This window comes from Lissotriton helveticus, chromosome 9 (assembly GCF_964261635.1).
Source record: "Lissotriton helveticus chromosome 9, aLisHel1.1, whole genome shotgun sequence".
In the NCBI taxonomy this organism is placed as follows: Eukaryota; Metazoa; Chordata; class Amphibia; order Caudata; family Salamandridae; genus Lissotriton; species Lissotriton helveticus.
The window spans coordinates 1264307250-1264333039 of record NC_136070.1 but is presented as its reverse complement, the minus strand read 5'-3'; positions in this window follow the sequence as shown (position 1 = coordinate 1264333039).

The window sequence follows — 25790 nt, the reverse complement described above, 5'->3', positions numbered from 1 at the left end:
GTGCATCGTCACAAACCCCAACAATCCATGCATCGTCACAGACCCCAACAATCCATGCATCGTCACAGACCCCAACAATCCATGCATCGCCACAGACCCCAACAATCCATGCATTGTCACAGACCCCAACAATCCATGCAACTTCACAGACCCCAACAATCCATGCATCGTCACAGACCCCAGCAATCCATGCATCGCCACAGACCCCAACAATCCATGCATTGTCACAGACCCCAACAATCCATGCATCACCACAGACCCCAACAATCCATGCATCGTCACATACCCCAACAATCCATGCATCGTCACAGACCCCAACAATCCATGCATCGTCACAGACCCCAACAATCCGTGCATCGTGACAGACCTCAGCAATCCATGCATCGTCACAGACACCAACAATCCGTGCATCGTCACAGACACCAACAATCCGTGCATCGTGACAGACCTCAGCAATCCATGCATCGTCACAGACCCCAACAATCCGTGCATCGTCACAGACCCCAACAATCCATGCATCGTCACAGACCCCAACAATCCATGCATCGTCACAGACCCCAACAATCCATGCATCGTCACAGACCCCAACAATCCGTGCATCGTGACAGACCTCAGCAATCCATGCATCATCACAGACCCCAACAATCCATGCACCGTCACTGACCCCAACTATCCATGCATCGTCACAGACCCCAGCTATCCATGCATCGTCACAGACCCCAACAATCCATGCATCGTCACAGACCCCAACAATCCATGCATCGTCACAGACCCCAACAATCCATGTATCGTCACATCCTCACAGCGTCCACGTTCAACATTCCACAGGGTGCCCACTCGGCCCACGCAGGCACAAACACATCATAACACTACATCGTCCCCATTCCCTATACAGAGGATAAACAAACCATTCCATGTCACTACATCCTTCCAACATACAGTTCTTCAGTTTGATGGCATCCCACTCCTAACAAGTCCACGGGCTTGTCACACACTGCTTCAGAGGGTGGAGGATTTCCCATTGCAAATAGTGGTGGATTGTTGGACCAATCTAGACTTGGTCACCTACTACAAGCTCTAGCAGAGCTGTCGCCACAGAAAGGACCCTGGACTTTCACAAAAAAGGGGATCAAAGTGTCAATAAAATGCTGGGAAACACCCCTTGCATGTTGTGGAGAGTAGGTATGCGTGCACTCACATGGTAACCACATGTTGTGGGCACATTTCCATGGCTCACACATGCTGGCAGTCAATTCACCAGCAGAGAAAGGCATTAGAGGTCATTCCTCCAGAGTTCTCTCCACCAGTGGACTCTTAATGAAATACTAAGCAACATTGGTGAAGAAACTTACAAAGTCCCAGCAGAGATCCTAAATATGGCACACGTGCCTCTGCCGCCTGGATGGAGGAGCAAGATCTGCCGCAATGGAGGGTAGATTCAGTATCTCACATACCTTGAATCAGACCTCGGCCGCTAATGTGCAAACAATATCCAACTTTCAATCACTTTGACAGAAGCCTGAGAATGACCAGTACATTTATTGTTAAAGATGGATATTTCCAGCAAGACAGTGTCAGAGTCGTGGAAAAACCTGCGTAAATCGTACTTTTTTTCAGGCAATGCCAGTAGTTTGAATACTTAGGGCATGATTACGATGTTGGGTGGACGTCTCCGGACCGACGACCTCCAGTCACCAGTCCTGACACCGCAATTACAATGCAACCGCACATGGTGCGGTCGCTTACTCCCAATTCTCTATGGGAGCTTGTGCTGCGGCTGTTAAACTGCTGTAGCACAAATTCCAATGGAGAAATGGGAGCCTGTGTAAATCCCTGCACCCCACAGTGCCTGCCGCATGATGCAGGGATTTACAGGGGGGCAGTGCCCCTGAGCCCCCAACCAGAGAGCCAGGGGGGAAGTGAACCCTGCTAGGGCCCCCCAAAGGCACTGAAAGCAAATCCATGTTGGAAAGGCCGATAAGGATTTGTTTTTTTGGGAAAGTGCCATCATAATCCTGAAGGCAGAAACATCTTCCTCACAGGATTATGGCCCCATTCCGACTGGCCGATTGGCTCCTCGAGTCAGTCGGAAATCAGCTTGATTGCCCGGCCGGTTTGAATTTCGACCACTGTAATTAGCAGTTGGAAGTCAATCTAGGGATGTCGGTCTGAAAGCCCCTTAATATGTTAAGTATACTAAAGAGATTGTCTCCAATAGAGAACTGGAGTAAAGTTTTCAAAGCAGTTCGTCTCAAAGATGAAACGAACCGCAGCGTGAAGAGAGGCAGAGGATTGAGGGAATGCCAGAGAGAATGGAGTTAGCATCAGAAGAGGGCCTCAACTTTTACAGTGCGATACCTGAATATCGACTTTTTATTATCGTTTGAAGATAATAAAGTGGTCAAAATATAAGTTGTGAAAACATATTATTATTTTTTTTTAATTGAGAATTTAAAATATAGGAGAGAACATTGAGAGAAAGTATATATTTTTCAATTTTTAAAAATAATATCAAGGAAAAAACTGCTTTTTAAAATATCATTGTGTATAAAATTGTTTTTACGTATTAATAGTTACATCTCTATATAGATATTTATTGCTATTTAATGTGATTTGGTATTTGGACTTTTTGAGATATTGGGTTTCTTGAGTTGGGTTTATTATTTCTCTGTAATGATATTTAATCTAACCAATACTATTTATCTTTTTCTTTTTTGGGGATGTGGGTTTGTTGGGGGCTTGAGTGGGTAGTGCTTTATGATAACAAATATTTTGTAAATATAAATTACTTACTAATTGGAGGATTAAGTTTATAAATGTAATTCTCATTTTACTGTAACTTTTTCTGGGTTGTGCAGTTTATTGTGGATTGAGTGTGTAGTGTGTTATGTTATTTAAATATATTTTAATAGGAACATTTGATAGGAAATTATTGCACTATTTACATCATTTTTTAATCTAGCTAGATTGACGGTCTAATAATTAAAACAAAAATTATAAACCTAGTCCATTTACTGATAGGTGGTAAATCGGGCTTCTGAATTTGCAATTTCTCATCCTCCTCTTCGGTGATAATGTACTCTGAATTATCCAGTGGCTCGTATGTTCTGCAACTATCAATAGAATCTTGGCAAAATCGGCTTCTATAACAGACTCTAACAATGACAATTTTGGAGAATCTACATTTTTTCCTGGGCCATGACTATATAGATTTACAACATGGGTCAAATCCCCCCCTCATCTGCAGCATTTCAAAGCCAGAATATCAGGCCAATCAATTGTCAAGCGCGTTATGTGCAAGTTTAGTGAGACTCTAGCCCATAATGAGATGAAAGTGGGAGAATAAAGGACAGAAACAAGCAGAAAGTGGCAAAATAAAGGTGAGAAATTAACAGAAAGAAGCAAAATGAAGGTCAGAAACAAGCAGAAAGAGGCAAACTAGAGGGCAGAAGCGAGCAGAAAGAGGCAAAATTAAGGTAATAAATGGTCAGAAAGAAGCAGAATAAAGGTGAAAAACAAGCAGTAAGAGGACGAATAAAGGTGAGCAACGAGCAGAAAGAGGCAAAATGAAGGTGAGCAACGAGCAGAAAGAGCAAAATAAAGGTGAGAAACTAGCAGAAAGAGGCAAAATAAATGTCAGCAATGAGCAGAAAGAGGCAAAATAAATGTCAGCAACGAGCAGAAAGATGCAAAATGAAGGTGAGAAACGAGCAGAAAGAGGCAAAATAATGATCAGCAAGGAGCAGAGAGAGGCAAAATAAAGAAGAGAATAAAGGGAGAATAAAGGACAGAAACAAGCAGAAAGTGGCAAAATAAAGGTGAGAAATTAACAGAAAGAAGCAAAATGAAGGTCAGAAACAAGCAGAAAGAGGCAAACTAGAGGGCAGAAGCGAGCAGAAAGAGGCAAAATTAAGGTAATAAATGGTCAGAAAGAAGCAGAATAAAGGTGAAAAACAAGCAGTAAGAGGACGAATAAAGGTGAGCAACGAGCAGAAAGAGGCAAAATGAAGGTGAGCAACGAGCAGAAAGAGCAAAATAAAGGTGAGAAACTAGCAGAAAGAGGCAAAATAAATGTCAGCAATGAGCAGAAAGAGGCAAAATAAATGTCAGCAACGAGCAGAAAGATGCAAAATGAAGGTGAGAAACGAGCAGAAAGAGGCAAAATAATGATCAGCAAGGAGCAGAGAGAGGCAAAATAAAGATGAGAAACAAGCAGAATGAGGCAGAATAAAGGTCAGAACGAGCAGCAAGAGGCGAAATATAGGAGAAGAGAGAGCAGAGAAGAGGCAGAAAAAAGCAGGGAGGAGCAAAAACGAAGGCAGCAGAGGGTGGCGGACTGTGAAAAGTTGAACAGGAGAACCGTTGCTGGGGAGGGCTGGCCCAAGTCAGAAATTAGCAGAAAGAGGCAGAATAAAGGTCAGAAACGAGAAGCAATAGGTAAAACTAGAGGGCAGGAGTGAGCAGAGAAGAAGCAGAAAAACGAGCAGAGGAGGAAAAAAAGGGAGACAGCAGAGGGTAGTGGACTGCGGGCAAGCTGGGCAGGAGGACTGATGCTTGGGTAGCTGTTACGAGGATCTGCCCCAACAGAAACTAAAGCCACTCTACAAAACCTGATGAGGTGTCCATGGAGCTAGGTTGAGAGCATCGCCTCCCATCTTAAGCCTCTGATTTGACCACTACAACACATTTCTAATCAGACGCGGACTGATGGCGGTACATGGCGGGGCGTAACACTTAACAACTGGCTGAACGCAATGGGTAGGGGAAAAAGCAACTTGTAACACACTGGGTGCCAGCAGGTGGGAGGGCGGGGCTTGGATGGGAGATATTGGACAAAATTTCGCTGCCACCACTGGAGCCCACCCTTCTGGTGAATCCAGAAAACACATTGCACTTAGGGGGACGCTCTACCCTCCCGAGCTAGGGACACCTAACTCACAGTGCGCCAGAACCACATTCTTCACAACAACAGATACTTTTAGCAACGTGCACCAGAACCACATTTTCCACCAGAACAGACATTTTTTTAGCAAGTGCACCAGAACTAAATTTTCCACCAGAACAGACATTTCTAGCAAAGTGACCAGAACCACATTTTTCACAAAACAAATACTTTTAGCACGTGCACCAATAGTTTCTTTTCTTTGCGACAATCTACACTGCAGAGTGTTGTAGTGGGGCCGGTTATCACTGTGGTACTGCGCAAACACAAGTCCAAATCCCACCGCTGCCACCAATGTTAGAAATGGGATCCCTGGTTGGCCGAGGCTTGCGCCAAGGCCAGGCAGAGATCACCATTTCTAGTTAGGGTAGGGAAGTCACCCTTCAAGACAACCCCTGCTCACCCCCTTTGGTAGCTTGGCACGAGCAGTCAGGCTTATCTCGGAGGTCGTGTGTAAAGCATTTGCGCGCGCACCCCCAGCAACAACCTCCCGGGCCCCCCCCCACAAGATATATATGAAAATAGCTTTTGTATTGAAGAACACACTTAGAAAGGAATACGCAACTTACAAGGTGCCAGGGGCACGGGCAGGGTTTACAAGGGACGATACACAGGGTAGTGCCATGGGGCCACTGCCAGGAATATGCACATGATGGAACTGGCATTAGAACACATAACCCCTGGGAGCTTCCTCGCACTAGCACTAGAACACATTACACCCAGGAGCTTAGCATTAGCACACATCACCACCTGGAGCTCAATAGAACTAGCAGTAGACTCACTCTAACCAGAAGCCATATACATGCGACCTAGGATATCTTGGGGGGAAGGAATGACCAGCACATAACATAACAGAGGCATCATCAGAAGGCAACACGTAATACTTTCAGAATCACATTAACGTTAATCGGTACTTCCAACAGGCAATGTCACGATGTTCATGGCAGGCTGCAGGTCGCCAACACTCAACCTAAACGGGGCAGCTGCCCACAAAGTGCTGGGCAGCTGTGGGGCCAGGATGGGGCCATTGTGGGAGCCTCGCAGGCTCGGAAGAAAAAGGCGCCAAACGATGGAGCCTCTCGGGCTTGAGAATAACTGGGCGGAGCCTCGCAGGGCTCGGGACACTGGGCCACATGGGAGCCTCTCAGGGCTCAGGGGGCAAGGACACGGTGGAGCCTCCTCGGGGCTCGGGGGCTTAGGAAACAGATGGAGCCTCCTCGGGGCTCAAGGAAGGGGGTGACAGGCGGAGCCTTCCAGGGCTCGCAGGGATGAGGTGCGACAGAGCCTCGCAAGGCCCCAGAAAGGCAGGGGCCAAAGGTGGAGCCTCTCAGGGCTCATTCCATTCGTGGGGGGGCATCGTTGGAGTCCTTACCGGACTCGTGGACCAAGGGAGGGGCCCTCGGGGACCTCGTGGGCACACGGCACCCCCCGGGGCAGAGGAGCGCCACGGAGCCCGCCCGCACTCACCGAGCTCAACGTCCGGCGACTCCTCGTGGCAGCAGCTCCCGTCGGCTTCTACTCGGCGGGACGGTGGCGGGGGCTCTCTCCTCGGGGGAAGCCTCGCTGCAGGACAGCCCTCCACCTCTCAGTAGTCAGGCGGCCGAACTCTCTCGGCCTCCGGGGGCGCGGGGGACGCCCTCAGAGTCGGGCCAATCCCTGCGCGGCCCCGCAATGACGTCACGGGAGTCCCGGCGGCCAGGACCAATCAGCGGACAGCCATGCTCTCTCCGGGGCCGCCAATGGTAGCGCGGCCCAGGTAGGAAGGCGGGAGCAGCGCCTCCCCGGCTAACTCCGGGCTGCGGCGGTGACGATCTCAGGAACTGCCGGGGGGCACCGGTTAAGAAGAGCCATCAATCGAGGTGGCCACTCGATGGGGGTAGGGCAGAATCCCCGGGGCAAGGCATGCACCGGTCAGGGGGTGCTCACGATCGGCAAGCAGCATCAAGAACAGCTGCGAGGGGGGGTGGAAGAAAGCGCTTCCCCAGCGCTAGGCAGCAAGTAGCAACAAAGTCAAGCGCTCCGAGGCGCTAGGGGATTAAAAAGCAGTAGATCCTTGGTAGAGTCCAAGAACTCAGGTGGAGCACAGCAGCTCCTAGCAGGAAAAGGCCATTAGAAATCTAGGAGCTGGGCAGGGCCCAGGGGGACAAGCCAACCCTGAGCCCGAGCAGCCGCACGCCCCTGGCAGGGTTCCAGTCAGGACAAGCAGGAAGAGAGAGAGAGAAGTGGGCACACCCTCCTTTTATACAGGAGGTCCCTTTGTCTAAAAAGGGGCAGGCAGGAGGAGAACCAGCTAGAACTGGTTATCAGGAATTTCGTGTTACTGGCCAGGCTAGGACACCAGGCGCACCCCAGGTGGGTGGAGCCAGCATTGTGGGGGACAGCCCAGACCCATACAGGATACAGGCACAGCCCCTCCCTCACTTCAGCCAATCACGCGCCAGCATGCTTACTGCACACACACACCGATGTCTTAGAAGTGGCACTTCTCTTTTAGACACACACACGTCGCATACGTCATCTTACAGCATTCCATCACACGAGTTCATACATACCAGACTCGAGCCTGTACCCCTCACGCACCAGGAACTATCAGGGGCACACCCATTCCTTGAAGTGTATTTTTAAAACTTGCACTTACCCCCTGGCATCACCAGAATTTGTCTGAGATTCGCCTGCACAGCGGAATTAGCGCTGTAGCGAACACCAGGCAAACAAACCAATCCAGCCGCCATTGACGGCGAGGAACGAGGCCACGCCTACCCTTAGGCCACGCCCACACGCCCACCTGGTATAAAACGCGGAACTCTAACGCGCCACACCAGACAACCTCGCATACTCCTGAGGCGGAAAGCCGGGAGCGGACCTATTTTTAAAACTGTATCACTTGTGTCACGTTATACTTGAATTGTATTTTTAAAACTTGCACTTACCCCCTGGCATCACCAGAATTTGTCTGAGATTCGCCTGCACAGCGGAATTAGCGCTGTAGCGAACACCAGGCAAACAATCCAATCCAGCCGCCATTGACGGCGAGGAACGAGGCCACGCCTACCCTTAGGCCACGCCCACACGCCCCTTTCTCACCCCCAAAAAGATGTGCAATCACCGGACGCGCAGCGGACGGGCGCAGCGGGCGCGCCGTCAGCGCGCCGAAGGCGCGCCAAAGGCAAGCCCGTCTGGGCCCGTCCGGGCCCAGACGGCCTCAGGCCTAGACACTATGCCCAACTCGCAAAAGCGTATATTCTACTCCCAAGATAGGCTCCGAGCCTGGAACACTAACAAACATCCCCAGTGTAAATTCATCCTCAAGGAAGACACCCCCTTTACAGGATGTATTCTTTGTAACGCAACAGAGGAAACAGAACGCAGCCAAGCGCTGCGATTCGGCCTTCTGAACTGCAGGTCCCTGGTAAAACACGCTCACGAAATACACATCCTCGCCCAAAATTCTACGCTAGACGTACTGTTTCTGACCGAGACATGGTTGACCCCTAACAGTGATTTCGATATGGTCAATGCAGTCCCACCCGGTTATCAAATCCGCTGCCTGAACAGACCGGTCGGCAGAGGTGGCTGCTTAGCCATACTCTACAAAGACCATCTTAACTGTAGAATAGAATGCGGTACTGTCAAAGACTGCGAAAACTGTAATTTTACCTTCCAGATCTCGCCAACTATCTCACTATCGGGACTATTAGTGTACCGACCGCCAGGTTCGCTAGGAGATTTTTCCTGCACCCTGATGGATCACATTCTACTTAAAACAATTACAGCTTCCAACTTCCTCCTCCTAGGAGACTTTAACCTGCATTTCCTAGACCCCGCGGATAATATCGCTGCTAACCTACTAGCAGACCTTACATCAGCCGACCTCCACCTTCTGAACTCAAAAGCCACCCACCAGAAAGGCCAGCTTTTAGACCCGATTTTTTCTAATATCAGGAACCTCATAACCCAAGACCCTACCCCCTTCCCATGGACAGACCATCTGCTGGTCCCTATGCACTGGCCTCTCCAGACCACCCCAGCACGTAAACAGAAATCCAGGATACAAGGTAGACGGTGGCATAAGCTAATTCCAGAGGAATGGGAAGGGAAGTTACTGGAATCCGCCGGACCTCTCTCCGCGGACCCTAACACAGCTGACAGAGAATTTAACGGCTGGCTCTCCCACCCCCTGGACAGCCTTGCCCCACTAACCAGCACTCTGAAACACGTCAAAAAGATCAACCCTGCCCCATGGTACACACCCTCCCTTAATGTTTTGAGGAAAGAGTGCAAAAAGACAGAACGCACTTGGAGGAAAAACAAGTCGGGGAAGGAGAAAGACGCTTATCAATTATCTATGAAAGCGTACAAACAAGCTCTCCACAACGCGAAAAGCGCTTTCTACGAGGAAAAAATAAAAACTTCCTCCTGCTCAGCTAAGGAGACCTTCTCCATCCTTAAAAAGCTCCTCCATGTCCCGGACCCTCCGCAGAAATCCATGGACCCCAAAGCAGCAGAAGAAAAATGCGTCAATCTAGCGACCTTTTTTGACGAAAAAATTAAAAAAATCCTTGCCTCCCTCCCTGCTGCTAAACCCGACACCTCAGATAAAGTTAAGGACCTACCTCCCGCACTATGGAATCCCCCCGGGAAACCCGATATGCCTTATCTAGCGTTGTTTGGCCCAGTCACTACTGAGGAAGTGGCAGCAACATTTGCATCAACCAAGAGTGGCGCCCCCAGTGACCCAGTTCCCATACGGTACGTCAAAGATATCACTCGGACCATAGTGCCCCAGCTGACTGCCCTCATTAACATCTCCTTAGCCCAAGGAGAAGTCCCTTTGAGCTGGAAGGAAGCAGTCGTAAAAGGGCTTCTCAAGAAACCATCGCTTGACCCGGCCGACTTATCTAATTACAGACCAATCTCTCTCCTCCCCTGGATAGGTAAGGTCGCCGAGAAACTAGCGAATAAAAAACTGTCACACTTCCTAGAATCAAACCATCTCCTCAAAAACTCACAGACAGGCTTTAGACCAGGTCAGGGCACTGACACCGCTCTCCTCGCAGCAGTAGAGAAGACCAGAGAAATCATCGATGCAGGAGGATCAGTGGCAGTGGTCCTCCTAGACCTGAGTGCGGCCTTCGATACTGTCAGCCACCAGGTCCTAACCCAACGCCTAGAGGACATCGGTGTGAAAGATACAGCGCTGAAATGGCTCACGTCCTTTCTTTCCCAACGCTCCTTCCAAGTCTGGGAAGGTGAAAGCCGCTCCCCTTCCATCCCCCTTCGGTGTGGTGTGCCACAGGGCTCATCACTAAGCCCCACGTTGTTTAACGTGTATATGGCCCCACTGGAGGAGTTGGTCTCACCATTTGGAGTCACCATCGTCAGCTATGCTGACGACACTCAGCTGGTGGTGACGCTCTCCCACCCCAAGCTACAACCTTCCAATCTCCATGATTGCCTCTCCAACATCCATCAATGGATGAGTGACTCGGCCCTAAAATTAAATGGGTCAAAAACGGAGATCCTACTCCTAGGGCACAAAACCATGAATCTTCCCCCAAACATCTGGCCCGCCTGTATGGGTGAACCCCCTACCCCCAAGACGGAAGTTAAGAGTCTGGGAGTATGGTTAGAGACAGATCTCACCTTCAGAACTCAGGCAAGAAAAACGGCTGGCATCTGCTATGGCCTACTCAGATCATGCAGAAAGGTGCTCCCCCTACTCCCATTCCAGTCCAGATTACTGCTGATCCAAGGCCTAGTTTTGTCCAGGCTGGACTACAGCAACGCCATTTACCTGGGAGCACCGGAATCCACTCTCCAAACATTGCAAAAAACCCAGAATGCCGCAGCCCGACTACTCACGAATACTCCAGCCAGAACGTCAGCCAAACCTGCACTGAGTAAACTACACTGGCTCCCGATTAGGGAAAGAATAACATTCAAGGCCCTTTGTCTGGCCCACAAGGCACTGCACAACGTAGGTCCACCTATCCTCAACACCTGGATTACACCCTACAGACCTACGAGAGCGCTTCGGTCAGAACATGGAAACCTTATCATGATTCCTAGGGTGAAGAAGGCCCGTGCAGGTGGCCGCCGCTTCTCAGTCAATACAGCAAAAAAATGGAACGCACTCCCCCCGACTCTCAGATTGGAACCAAACCTCCTGCGATTCAGGAAGTCCCTTATAACCCTACTCTTCCCTTAATGTTGCCGACATCCCCCCTTCAACCTTTAGGAGCTTGAGGTTCAGCGCTGGGATACTCTTGGGTAACTACGCGCTCTATAAAAACTTAAAATAAATAATAAATTCCCCATGCATTCCTATGGGAGGCCAGTCCTCACCCATGTACACGCACTCAGAGGGGGAATCACCATCCCCAGGTCACATTTATCAAGCAAAACTTCAGGGGTGGGCCGGCCAGAAGGGCCCCGTCCAACACTAACTATAAAGCAGGGGTACGCATAGTACGGCCCGCGGGCCTGTGGCGGCCCGGCAAGCCTTCCTTGGCGGCCCGCAGACCTTGCAGACATGTACCATTTAAAAAAAAAAATGTTATCAAGAGTGTCAGTAAACGCCACTGGTTGCAGCAGCCCGGTCTCAGAGAGGCTCTGCTCTATGGGGGCCGGGAGATTCCAGCCATAGAGTGGAGCTGCAGGGGCCTCAGAAGAGGTGAAACAGAACAAAGCCCCATTAACACGGTAATGGTCTTTCAATGACCTGTGAAGTGCTCCGGTGGTAAAATGATGCGAGCCCCTGCTGAATGAAACAGCCTGAATACAGAAAATGGAAGCAGCGGTACAAAGGCAAATGTTGGCGCTTTTGTTCTGAAATGTTGAGCTGACTGTAGGGTTGGCTTTTTTAGACGGACTGTCAGAGTTGCGTATTCAACCATCCTACACATTCTTTTCCTTCATTGCTCAACTTTCAAATGTGATAATGAAATGTCTGCCTGTGGCAGGCCACGTAATTGTACTGATTATGTCCCTGGGAGAACTCCAAAGATAGGCAAACTCAAGAATCGTCACCTTTCTCGGGAATAGGAAAGGGCTGAATAGCATTTGAAAGCTAAACGAACAGGGCAGGGGTGCATGTCTGTCACCATGCGAGGGACATTTCTGGCCAAACATAAACTTGTCTTCTATGCTCACTCACAAGACATTAAAGAGAGAGGGAGGGAGAGAGAGGGAGAGTCAGGGGAGGGAGAGAGAAGGAGAGTCAGGGGAGGGAGAGAGAAGGAGAGTCAGGGGAGGGAGAGAGTCTGGGGAGGGAGAGAGAAGGAGAGTCAGGGGAGGGAGAGAGTCAGGGGAGGGAGAGAGAAGGAGAGTCAGGGGAGGGAGAGAGTCAGGGGAGGGAGAGAGTCAGGGGAGGGAGAGAGAAGGAGAGTCAGGGGAGGGAGAGAGTCAGGGGAGGGAGAGAGAAGGAGAGTCAGGGGAGGGAGAGTCAGGGGAGGGTGAGGGAGGGAGAGTCAGGGGAGGGAGAGAGTCAGGGGAGGGAGAGAGAAGGAGAGTCAGGGGAGGGAGAGAGTCAGGGGAGGGAGAGAGAAGGAGAGTCAAGGGAGGGAGAGAGAAGGAGAGAGAAGGAGAGTCAGGGGAGGGAGAGTCAGGGGAGGGTGAGGGAGGGAGAGTCAGGGGAGGGAGAGAGTCAGGGGAGAGAGAGAGGGAGAGTCAGGGGAGGGAGAGAGTCAGGGGAGAGAGAGAGGGAGAGTCAGGGGAGGGAGAGAGAAGGAGAGTCAGGGGAGGGAGAGAGAAGGAGAGTCAGGGGAGGGAGAGAGTCAGGGGAGAGAGAGAGGGAGAGTCAGGGGAGGGAGAGAGTCAGGGGAGAGAGAGAGGGAGAGTCAGGGGAGGGAGAGAGAAGGAGAGTCAGGGGAGGGAGAGAGTCAGGGGAGGGAGAGAGAGGGAGAGTCAGGGGAGGGAGAGAGAAGGAGAGTCAGGGGAGGGAGAGTCAGGGGAGGGTGAGGGAGGGAGAGTCAGGGGAGGGAGAGAGTCAGGGGAGGGAGAGAGAAGGAGAGTCAGGGGAGGGAGAGAGTCAGGGGAGGGAGAGAGAGGGAGAGTCAGGGGAGGGAGAGAGAAGGAGAGTCAGGGGAGGGAGAGTCAGGGGAGGGTGAGGGAGGGAGAGTCAGGGGAGGGAGAGAGTCAGGGGAGAGAGAGAGGGAGAGTCAGGGGAGGGAGAGAGAAGGAGAGTCAGGGGAGGGAGAGAGTCAGGGGAGGGTGAGGGAGGGAGAGTCAGGGGAGGGAGAGAGAAGGAGAGTCAGGGGAGGGAGAGTCGGGGAGGGTGAGGGAGGGAGAGTCAGGGGAGGGAGAGAGTCAGGGGATGTCATGTATTCCTATAGGTTCTGAATCAATCCCCCTATTCCTGACCCTATTCTGGTTAAACTAACTATCAAGTTAACTAACAGTCAGCCCATGAGGCAAGAAAAGCCCCCATGATGCAGATACCGTTATCTGACGCAGTCACACTACGGCACAGGAACGTGTTATCTGATTAGGTCATAACGCTTGAGATCTAATTAGACAAGCGACATTCCTCCAGCCCCTGATAAGGCATACGACGTTCTCATAACAAATCAAACCTATGACAACCTGGAAAATCCGTGCGGCCATTGTTTTGATTTCACAGAGAACTTCAGTAAAAGAATGTGCTAACGAGCAAGTCGTATGACATCTTTATTGACGCATCTATGTCCATCCTTACGTCAATCTCGGCACCTTTAAGGTATAAATATTGCCGATCTTGCCCTATGCAAACACACGCGTGGTGACGAGACGGAGCAGCCATACTTGCCGAAGCCCAGAAGCAGAGCAGACCCCGCTGGCAGCAGCCCCGCCTTCCTGACGCGCTTAGAGACGCGCTGCTATCTCTTGCCGAGAGACCCAGCACCGGCGCTTTCGGGCAGCCCTCGCAGGCAGCCTGGAATATCGAGACCAGAGAAAGAGATACCATTCCTCATTCATCCTAACTTCCAGGTACAGAACTGAATAACCCCTCACAGAGAATTCTTTAGTTATTCACTTGGCAAAAACAAACTTAACTTAAACTGTAACTTTCTATTCCAGCCCACGCATTAGACTTAGGTCAGGTACACGGGGTAGGCGTATTTAGAAACACCAGTTGAGTACGTTTAGTCAAATGTATATGTGTATGTAAATATATTTTAATCATTTTAAACATCATATGGCTCAGAAACCATATCAATGTTTTTACAGTATTATTTTATACTATTGCTTTTAATGTATGCACTTTACTTAACTATAAGTATTGCAATAATATCGATCCATTTCTCTTGTACGAGAAAAGAGACTGATCAATAAATAACACCTTTTTATTGAACACGCTCGTCTCTTCCTTTTCTCTACAATCTGATGAGACTAAGAATGCACGTACTGACTGAGTAAAATAATTGCCTTGTGCTCACACGACTCTGGAGATACACTCTTGATTAGGGGAGAGCAAAGTTGTCATGTTCTATGGTTGTCAGAAACTAAATCCCTTCTTGTCTAATCAGGGGAGTTAATTCTTTCCTGAACATTCGAGAAAGTTTCTAGCGAACTCTGAGCTACGCTGGCAAACCCAAAACTTAAGTCTAGTATCGACAGTAGTAGACCTAGTTAACGTCTGGCCTAGGCCTTTACTGCTGTAGGTATTATTCCAATGCGCAGAGCCTATTGGGAAGATAGGAACTACACTACATGGCGCCCAACGCGTTTGGAAAGGGCGATAAAACTAACGTAAGACATTTAGAGTAACTCAGTCGTGCTTTCTCACTCAGACCCCTTTTCCCAAATACTCCAAAGACGTCTGGAGTGGGTGAAAGGTAATATCCTCCAAAACCTCGCAGGAGGGAACTCCTATGTAAGGTTCTTGGTTTAGTCAACGTTGAAGGATACACTGTTCCAAAATATTGTGCATCTAATCTTTGTTCCATAAGAAACCTGATCTGCAAACAAACATAATACCATCCTGTCGGTAAAATGGGAGACAGTGATGATGAAAGAGAGGCAGTTAGATTAGCAGCTGAAATAGCAGCAGCAGATACTGCACTAAAGGATGCAGACGCGGATATAATACTCATTCCGGTCAGCAAAAGGAGATCTATAACCTTAAAACTTATAGAAAATGGACTGACACCTAGAGGTGGCACAGTCATATTCGTAATTGAGGCACACGAATATCGGCAGACAGAGGTATACTATACATGGATACATTTTCCAGCAGCAAATGCTGTAACAAAGTACTTCCACTATTACAAAATAGAGGTTCCACCCGACATTTACACTCCTTTCGAGGAGGTGGAAGTACCACTCAAATTCCAAGAGCATTTGCTCTTATTTGATGGCGCCCTAATACATAATAATCACATCACCAGGCTCGGTCCTTTAGGTAGACCAGGAGCAACGTGGCCGGTCTTAGCCGGATACACACCACACCCAGACATCGAAGGAATGTCTACAGGAGAGCTGTTAATACAGCTAAAACAATTACTAAAAATTCATAGACAATTAGTCCAGTATGTAATGCGGACTTCAACAATTCAGCCAGCTATTAAACTTCCACAGCTGACCCCTCACCAGGGGAACACAAATAAAATCACACCACAGAACATCCAATCCTGCCTAGGTAAAGTTCCGGCTAAACGGGAACAAATACCATTCTGGTTGGCACAGAAAATCACCCAAATAGAGGCGGTGTTTCCTGACACCACCCCGCTAGAAAAACACAGGATTCTGACTATATGTCTCCCAATGGGAATCGCACCACACATAGAGGACTGTGACACTTGGGGTACAGTCTTTGCTTCAATCTACACAAAAACGCACGGTGTTCCATCCATTTCGGTAATACCAGATGTGCTAAAACAAATTCAAGATGAATACGGTCCAGAACCAGCTTTAACTCTTGGTATGAAATTACTGAAAGACTTCAAGCAGGTCTCGGCTATATTATTAGCCAATATAAAAGGTGAAGCAGCAAACGTGGCGATCCGCCAGAGGTTAAAAGAGACAGATATAGCAGACCAACCAGCTGAAATTGCCAGAATCATAGAAAAATCTTATGAAGAACTAGGTAGAGATAGTTTAGGTGGAATACCAGTAAAACCGCAACTGACTGAAAGTCCAGAAAAAATATTTTTTAATAATAATTCACCAAAAAAGAACTGGGATGGAAACAAACAATCCAATCCAAAAGAAAAGAAATTCCAGTCCAGAGGAAGGTCTCGTAGGCGAAGGGAGAAATCTCCGAACCAGAGACACAGGTCACCCCAGAGTGACCCCTCTGGGAAAAGATATAACCTTAGAAATAGGGATAATATTAAAAAACCTGATAGATATCAAGACATTGATACACGTCCCTCTCAATCTTTTCAGACTTCCTCGCAGAAATCGGAAAGAAGAGGACGATCAGAACAAAGAGAAGAGCACGCCAAGTCCAAAGACAAGGAACCTGCTCAACAAAAAAAGAAATTACAATTTCCAAAAAAGAAGGTAGCCAGTATCAAGGTAGTTAACAATGCCGAGAATACTGAGGACACAACTGAAAAACGGAGAGTGGGCTCAGACAATGCTAGACAGCGCAGCAGAAGTGAGCATAGCTCGCAAAGTCCTTATGAATCATCTGGAGACAGTGGACACGAATGAATATCTTCAAGTGGAAACTGCAGACACCAGAGTTAGCAAACCCCACAAGATATACGAGATAACATTACGTATAGAGGGAGATAAGACTAGGAAAATAAGGGGACTATTTTGGGATAACCTCTCCAAGGGCTATGACATCCTTCTAGCTGAAAAAGACTGGCCACCAGAGTTTGTCAGGGAGTGCCCTCATGGCGAAGAAGTAATTATGCCTGCCTTCTCGAATCAAATCCCGATTCATAAAAAATACACACTTGCTAGAAAGTGGGCAGTGGCCTTAGCACCTGCTTTATATAAAAATCATGTAGGGTTGGGTTGAGGATTCTCCTCCTCACAAAATCCAGTTAAAATCACAACCTACTGCACAAAGGCAGTACCCAATTAAGCAAGAAGCTAAAAAACAGGTAAATGAAATACTAGATCAGCTAGAATACCAGGGGGTGATTGAAACTTGCACCTCACAAATGAACAATCCTTTGTTTCCGGTCTCCAAACCAGACAATTCATATCGTCTAGTTTTGGATTACCGACACCTTAACACATGTTGCAAAACATTTGCAGTGCAAAACTCACACAGTGCTGCACTAATGAATAACATAGTGCACAAAAAATACAAAACAACCTTGGACATCTCCAATGGATTCTTTTGTCAAAACATAGCACCAGAGAGCAGATATTTAACTGCATTCTCAGTAAATGGCACTCAAAAGCAATTTTGTCGGTTAGCCCAGGGGTACAAGAACAGCCCGGGGGTATTCTCAGCGAGAGTAACAGAATTACTACAATTATATGATAATGAAGCATTATCTTATGTCGATGACATTTACTTAACAGACGATGACTTGGATACTCACTTGAAAAGAGTGAACACCATAATACTTGGGTTCGCAGCAGAGGGTTACAAATTCAACTTCAAAAAATCCAGAATTGCCCATTTAACGGTCTTATACGTAGGATATGAATTATCAAGTATAGCCTGGTTGACAATTTTCTAAAGAACTAGAAGAATTAAAAAATCTAAAATATGAAAAGACGTATCCTCTACCAATCGACATTCTGCCTCTACGACATTACGCCTGTGTAATCTATACAGACGGACATGCTCAACCCTCCGTTTGGGGAGAACATGCATACAACCCCACATGTGAGATTACAAAAGAAGTGTGGCGCGGAGGTAAACTAAGACCTCTATTAACAAAAACACACTCAGTTGAAACTAATTCAGAACTACAAACTGAAATAATAGCATTAAAAATGGCGCTAGATAATGCGGATCGCGAATTCCCGACACTTATAGTGTCAGATTCATATTACTGCGTCAAAGCATATAACAAGGATTTGCAGACATGGATTCAGAACGGTTACAAAGATGACACAGATGCACCAATAAAGCAGAAATTGCTCTGGGAACAAATAGCTCTTTTACAAAAAGAACTACCAAAAACTCACGTGACACACTCACTGAGTCATCAGCGTGATGGCGTTCACGTTGTAGGGAATCCATTGGCTGAAACAGCCGCAGCGGCAGCCACTAAACCGGCTCCCGTAGATCTAAAAAAGCGTACATTAAAATACATTGACGGTGAAACAATGCTGGCGGTGAAAACGTCATCAAAAGGCGACTGCTCAGCGTTACCGATCAACTATCCACTCAATTATACATACATAATCGATGCAAACTCCGTCCCTTTTGCTCGAATCCCTGGAGTGGGGGATAGAGTGATTCCAAACATGGACAGGAGAAGCTTGTTAATCGCAGACGCACACATGGGCGAGGGTCTCAGACACCTCAAACTGAAAGATTCTCTGGAAGAATTACAATCACGGTACTGGTGGCCAGGCATGAGCCTGCATTACACCATGTTTGTAAAAAACTGCCCAAACTGCAACAGAGATCGCAGTGGGGAGAGAAACAGTTTAATACCTCGTCGTATCAAGGCAGATAATATGACCAATAAAAAGCAGGGCTTGCGATTAACATATACAGGCTAATTTCCACTTATAATGTAGATCACCAGCACTCGGCTGACGTCCGGACTGTTATACAAAGATTTGCGAGTCTAAATGGCATATACGCTAAGAGCATGTTACGTTTGACCATAGTCTTCACTCTAGCCCTCCGGCCGGGGGGGAATCATGGCCAAATGAGCACAGCCCAGCGGGAATCTTCTCACTTCCTTCCTGAGGGTACGGGATGGTGTAAAGAAAAAACCAAGGCAGAAAGCAATCTATAATGGAAAGGATATTAGGTTCGGGAGCTGGGTGGGTCAAACATCTAATAAGTGTCCAACGTAGTCTAAATAACTTGCCAAGAAATTCTCTGAAGGGATTCAGTCCGTACGAATTATTATTTGGAACTAGAATGATTATCTCTGACCTCGACAGTCAGACTTCAGTGGTTAAAGAAAAAAGCTTTGATGTCAAAGACCGTTTGGCTATTTTGCAGGACTTAAACAAAACAAGAAAAGACCTGAGCAACATACAGTTGAAACAACAGCCAACAACCACTGAAGAATCACCACCTGTCACAGCAAGACCTGTCTGGATTCCAAAAGTCGGGGATCTAGTCAGGGAGAAGATCGCGGTAAAGAAGGAATTTGGGCCTTCTTACAGAAAAGCAGTTCCTGTCTTGTCTGTCAACGGGACAAGATCAGTTGTACTACCGCCACTTGCTGGTAAAAAGGAGAACCGAGTTGTATCCATCGACCTGGTAAAACCACAACATGTGGCCGATAACAAACAGTAGGCCAAGTGGACTCCCAATAAGTAGCAGAACACCAAGGTTTGCTACCAGTACAGAGGTCCTAACAAAGAGGCTCATCACATTCGAAACGCCTACAGAAGAACAACAAGGACTATGCAACGATGCAATAGAACTCAGACCTCTGAAAACCCAAATAAAAACATTTAGCAGAGACACACCAATCTATAATGAAGTACCAAGTGAAAATGCAAGAAACAAAAATCCTGAAGCAATTGGAACAATTGACAGTACTGCATCCGGCTACTTCATCAACTTCGATGATTCCTCTGAAAGCCTCAGTGAATCAAAGACACAGCCATCATCAAAATCCTTTAAAGACAAAGCTAAGGAACTTTTGAACCAACTGAAAGAAACATATCTGATTTCTCCATGGATTGAATTTTGGGTGGGTTTTGGTGCATTTATCCTCATACTTTGGCTCATCATGGTATTAACTTTGGGACGCTTCATTGAGGGAAAATATGCTAAAATGGACACAGCAAGTCAGAACATCAACTTGGTCCTCAAACCACACACATCTTCACACGTCGAGAAAAGAGAACTTTCTTCAGCCAACTTCACAGCCAATCCTATACCTGGTGGGGTAGCCTGGGACAACACTGACTATGAAATTTATGGTCCGGTCGAGATCCTGAAATATCCACACCAAATCAAGATCTCCTTGAGTGACTTTGCAAATCCAAACTCATTTGCTGATGATTGGGACTTCGAAATCATTAATAACATGATGTCTGACTTAGTAATGTCTGCTAAATTTACAAAACATGATTATTTGCAAGGTTCTACAAATTATGATAGTATGTATTGCTATAACCACTATGGTAACCATTTTTTACATAAATCTGCACAACCTAGAAATGTTTTAAATTATAATCAATGGGAACATTGTGCAACACCTCCAAAAGGGAGCTCAAGAACTGTTTACGACAAATATTCATATTTTTCAGGTTTTAACACAAGTAATGCTGAAACATTTTATTATAAATTGTCAAACAAGACAGGGATGAAAACCATGATAACCAACACAAAGTTGATATATTCAGATTCATTCTTCGAAGAAATGAATACTTTAGGATTTAATTATTGGGACAAAAATGTTGATTTGAAAAGTGTTTGGGGTACAAAAGAATGGCAAGTACAGGGTTTAGAAGCTTTGTTTAGAGCTTGCATGATCCCAGAACAAATGATATTTTTAAATGACACTGTTCAACAAACCACCTGTCTTGGCCTAGCCAAAATCAAAGATTTAAATAAACCGTCTATTCCAAAGCCAACAATGTTTAGCAATAACTCTGATACAGATGAAGAGATAGATGTAAACCATATATTAAACCAAAACAGAACACATCCTAATTGGAAACAATGGTTGATCTGGCCCACAGATACAAATAACTGTCAAGACAGATTCCTGAATAAAACACAGGGGTTCAAAATGACCAGGCCAGACCCTAGATATCCCCAAAGACATCACCCAGGGATAATAACAACCTACAGTGTGGGCAAATTATGCCTTCAGTGGCTACAAACTTCCACACTGCCTGAAATTAAGCAACACCTAACTTTACTTACTGATGGTGCTGACTTGCGTGATTTCATAATGGGACCACGCAAACAGCGTCAAAAGCGTTTCATAGCAGCCTCTGTATATGCAGCATACAATGAGGCCTGGAAGGTTACTCAAATTGAAACAGCAGAGAGAATACGGGAAATTGACCGTATTAATTTGGAAAAATCACTTTCTGTAGTGGACAATGGGTTAATGACTCTGTCCTCCAGAATTTTTTCTTTGGACAGCATTGTGTCGTCAGCAATCGATATATTATCGCAAGACTTACTGTTATTACAACATGGTCAGTCACAATTGCGTTCTATTGTACAGCTTGGCTGGACGTTACAAAATCTGCGTTCAGGCTATGTGCCTTGGCATTTAATCAACACAACGTCACTATTCCAAATCTTTAACCTTACTGATAGACAAATCGGTATGGCGCAAAAGGGTGCTGATTATACAATCTTGAGCATTGAAAAACTAGAAAGATTACCAATGACAATGTCAGAACGACCTGTCAGTGAATGGATAATCCACGGAATCATAAATATTCCAATCTCAACCTTCAGGTTTCAATACTGCCAAAAATATATACAGGCTGGCATGTACGAGAAATTGGGAAAGGGGTACCTTATAACAACTTGGAACCTGCCCTATTCGCATGCATGTGTCAGTAATAAAGGACAGAAAGTGTTTCTTAGTGGCAACAATTGTGCTATGTCACTAAGCGGCACGCTTCTGTGTAACGGAATTAGTTTGCATGGAGCCTGTGAAGGGAATTCATACAACCTTTCATGTCACCAGCAAGGCGCACCTGCAACCGAAATAGAACCATTCTTTCAAAGACTCTATAATGGGAGTTACATTCTTATTGTAGACCGCAAATGTTGTAGTCTTATGCCCGGGACTCCTTATCTAGTCACTACGACTGCGAAGGTCAAGTGCTGTGGACGTTCTTTGTTCCCCAGCTCCTTTCCAGACAGGGAGGCAAGGGCATGGCCCAGTTTGAAAATTACTTCTATTCGAATAGATACTTTAAGCAGAATGAAAACAGTGCTTCTTCAGACTCCTACAAGGCTCACGTCATCAAAAGAAACGTATGATCTACAAGTCGCAAGGACGACTGCAGAGATACATACATTATTATCAACTAATTCCCCCGTACATTTCGCGGAAATCCTGAGCGAAATCTTAAATATTTCTGATACCACTGGGGTCTCAAAGGTATTTAAGACAGTATTTTCGATGGCATTAACACCATTCAAAGCCATACTGGGTATTTTTCCAGATTTCGTCCATTCGATTTTTGGCGGACTTCCCCTGATCCTGGGACTAATTGCAGGAATCCTATTCTTAGTCCTTATTTTTCGTTATGGCAACCCATGTCACAGATCAAACTCTCGCGACAATGGAAGATACAATCCTAGCCATTGGATACCGGGACCGGATATCAAAAATCCTGGGACTATCCCGGCTTAGAGACCTGAACATGACTTGGTTTCTATCATTTCGACCAATGTGGCAAAGATGTGTTTTACCTGTATTGAGATGTCTGCTATGCGGAGAAGAATGCGTGTTAGACACCTGTCTGACGCTACAATCAGATGCGCCAGTGGATGCAGATACATTGTTGGTTCCTACCAAGGTTCACGCTTTGTGCTGCCCTCAAAGGCTGCCAATCCTGATGACGGCATTCGTGGAGTCTTCACCACTACGATTGAAGAGTAGTGAAGTTCAAGATGAAAGCAGCATTAATCAGGTACGACCTTCTGTCAGCAATGCGAATCAGAATGTCAATGGAGACAATCATGCGCACGAATGCATGGTTACACCTATTTCCGACTTAGTGGAACTTTCCCATGAAGCTGTTGACAGTTTTTTCGAAAGCCTTAATGATATGATGTTCTCTCCAGAACAGAAATAGAGACTTTTGAGCAAGCTCGCACACGGCGTTCCCTGAATTCGGCCTTCAACTTTGAAAATAAAGTCACATGAACAATTTTTCCCACCAGTTCACGGAAAACAATTTTTTAGCAGCCCCAAATTATTTTTTACAAAAATTTCGGGACACTTATCTTCTGCTTAAAGTAAGAAACTATTCCTAGAGAACTAAGATTTCTATTTTTAGATACTTTATAAACTTTAGTTGCCCGCTGGTATGTTCACAAATATTTTATTATGTGATGAAATGGTCTCGACCTTTCCTTCTGTATAGCCATATTAAGAGCCATTTCATGTGTATTTCTCATATACCAAATAAGCAATAATGTCTACAAATGCGTGTTTACTTTAGCGTTTAATTCATAGCTTAAGTGCATACAATATATATGACTGCAATTTTTCAGTATATTTGAAAATTTCAAAATGCATTTATGTATTTTGGGGTGGTGAGGTATACACTATACTCTATAGTATGTTGTACTATGTTATACTATGCATAGATTAGTAAATATGACCATAGTTAGCGTGGAGTGGGTGTCATGTATTCCTATAGGTTCTGAATCAATCCCCCTATTCCTGACCCTATTCTGGTTAAACTAACTATCAAGTTAACTAACAGTCAGCCCATGAGGCAAGAAAAGCCCCCATGATGCAGATACCGTTATCTGACGCAGTCACACTACGGCACAGGAACGTGTTATCTGATTAGGTCATAACGCTTGAGATCTAATTAGACAAGCGACATTCCTCCAGCCCCTGATAAGGCATACGACGTTCTCATAACAAATCAAACCTATGACAATCTGGAAAATCCGTGCGGCCATTGTTTTGATTTCACAGAGAACTTCAGTAAAAGAATGTGCTAACGAGCAAGTCGTATGACATCTTTATTGACGCATCTATGTCCATCCTTACGTCAATCTCGGCACCTTTAAGGTATAAATATTGCCGATCTTGCCCTATGCAAACACATGCGTGGTGACGAGACGGAGCAGCCATACTTGCCGAAGCCCAGAAGCAGAGCAGACCCCGCTGGCAGCAGCCCCGCCTTCCTGACGCGCTGAGAGACGCGCTGCTATCTCTTGCCGAGAGACCCAGCACCGGCGCTTTCGGGCAGCCCTCGCAGGCAGCCTGGAATATCGAGACCAGAGAAAGAGATACCATTCCTCATTCATCCTAACTTCCAGGTACAGAACTGAATAACCCCTCACAGAGAATTCTTTAGTTATTCACTTGGCAAAAACAAACTTAACTTAAACTGTAACTTTCTATTCCCGCCCACGCATTAGACTTAGGTCAGGTACACGGGGTAGGCGTATTTAGAAACACCAGTTGAGTACGTTTAGTCAAATGTATATGTGTATGTAAATATATTTTAATCATTTTAAACATCATATGGCTCAGAAACCATATCAATGTTTTTACAGTATTATTTTATACTATTGCTTTTAATGTATGCACTTTACTTAACTATAAGTATTGCAATAATATCGATCCATTTCTCTTGTACGAGAAAAGAGACTGATCAATAAATAACACCTTTTTATTGAACACGCCCGTCTCTTCCTTTTCTCTACAATCTGATGAGACTAAGAATGCACGTACTGACTGAGTAAAATAATTGCCTTGTGCTCACACGACTCTGGAGATACACTCTTGATTAGGGGAGAGCAAAGTTGTCATGTTCTATGGTTGTCAGAAACTAAATCCCTTCTTGTCTAATCAGGGGAGTTAATTCTTTCCTGAACATTCGAGAAAGTTTCTAGCGAACTCTGAGCTACGCTGGCAAACCCAAAACTTAAGTCTAGTATCGACAGTAGTAGACCTAGTTAACGTCTGGCCTAGGCCTTTACTGCTGTAGGTATTATTCCAATGCGCAGAGCCTATTGGGAAGATAGGAACTACACTACAGGGAGAGAGAGAGGGAGAGTCAGGGGAGGGAGAGAGAAGGAGAGTCAGGGGAGGGAGAGAGTCAGGGGAGGGTGAGGGAGGGAGAGTCAGGGGAGGGAGAGAGAGGGAGAGTCAGGGGAGGGAGAGAGAAGGAGAGTCAGGGGAGGGAGAGTCAGGGGAGGGTGAGGGAGGGAGAGTCAGGGGAGGGAGAGAGTCAGGGGAGGGAGAGAGAGGGAGAGTCTGGGGAGGGAGAGAGAAGGAGAGTCAGGGGAGGGAGAGAGTCAGGGGAGGGAGAGAGAGGGAGAGTCAGGGGAGGGAGAGAGAAGGAGAGTCAGGGGAGGGAGAGTCAGGGGAGGGTGAGGGAGGGAGAGTCAGGGGAGGGAGAGAGTCAGGGGAGAGAGAGAGGGAGAGTCAGGGGAGGGAGAGAGAAGGAGAGTCAGGGGAGAGAGAGGGAGAGTCAGGGGAGAGAGAGAGGGAGAGTCAGGGGAGGGAGAGAGAAGGAGAGTCAGGGGAGAGAGAGAGGGAGAGTCAGGGGAGAGAGAGGGAGAGTCAGGGGAGGGCGAGGGAGGGAGAGTCAGGGGAGGGAGAGAGAGGGAGAGTCAGGGGAGGGCGAGGGAGGGAGAGTCAGGGGAGGGAGAGAGAGGGGGAGTCAGGGGAGGGAGAGGGAGAGTCAGGGGAGGGAGAGAGAGGTAGAGTGAGGGAAGGGAGAGAGAGGTAGAGTCAGGGGAGGGGGAGGGAGAGAGGGAGACAGAGAGAGTGAGGGAGACAGAGAGAGGGAGGGAGACAGAGGGAGTGAGGGAGACAGAGAGAGTGAGGGAGACAGTGAGAGTGAGGGAGAAAGAGGGAGGGAGGGAGACAGGGAGAGAGAGAGGGAGGGAGAGAGAGAAAGCAAGGGAGGCAGAGAGAGGGAGGGATGGAGAGAGGGAGGGAGAGTGAGAGGAAGGGTGGTAAAGAGAGGGAGGAAGGGAGAGAGCGAGAGAGAGAGAGAGAGAGAGAGAGAGAGAGAGAGAGAGAGAGATATGTGTGTATGCTGAGTCTGGTGGCTCAGGGGAGGAAGACGTCCGCTGCAG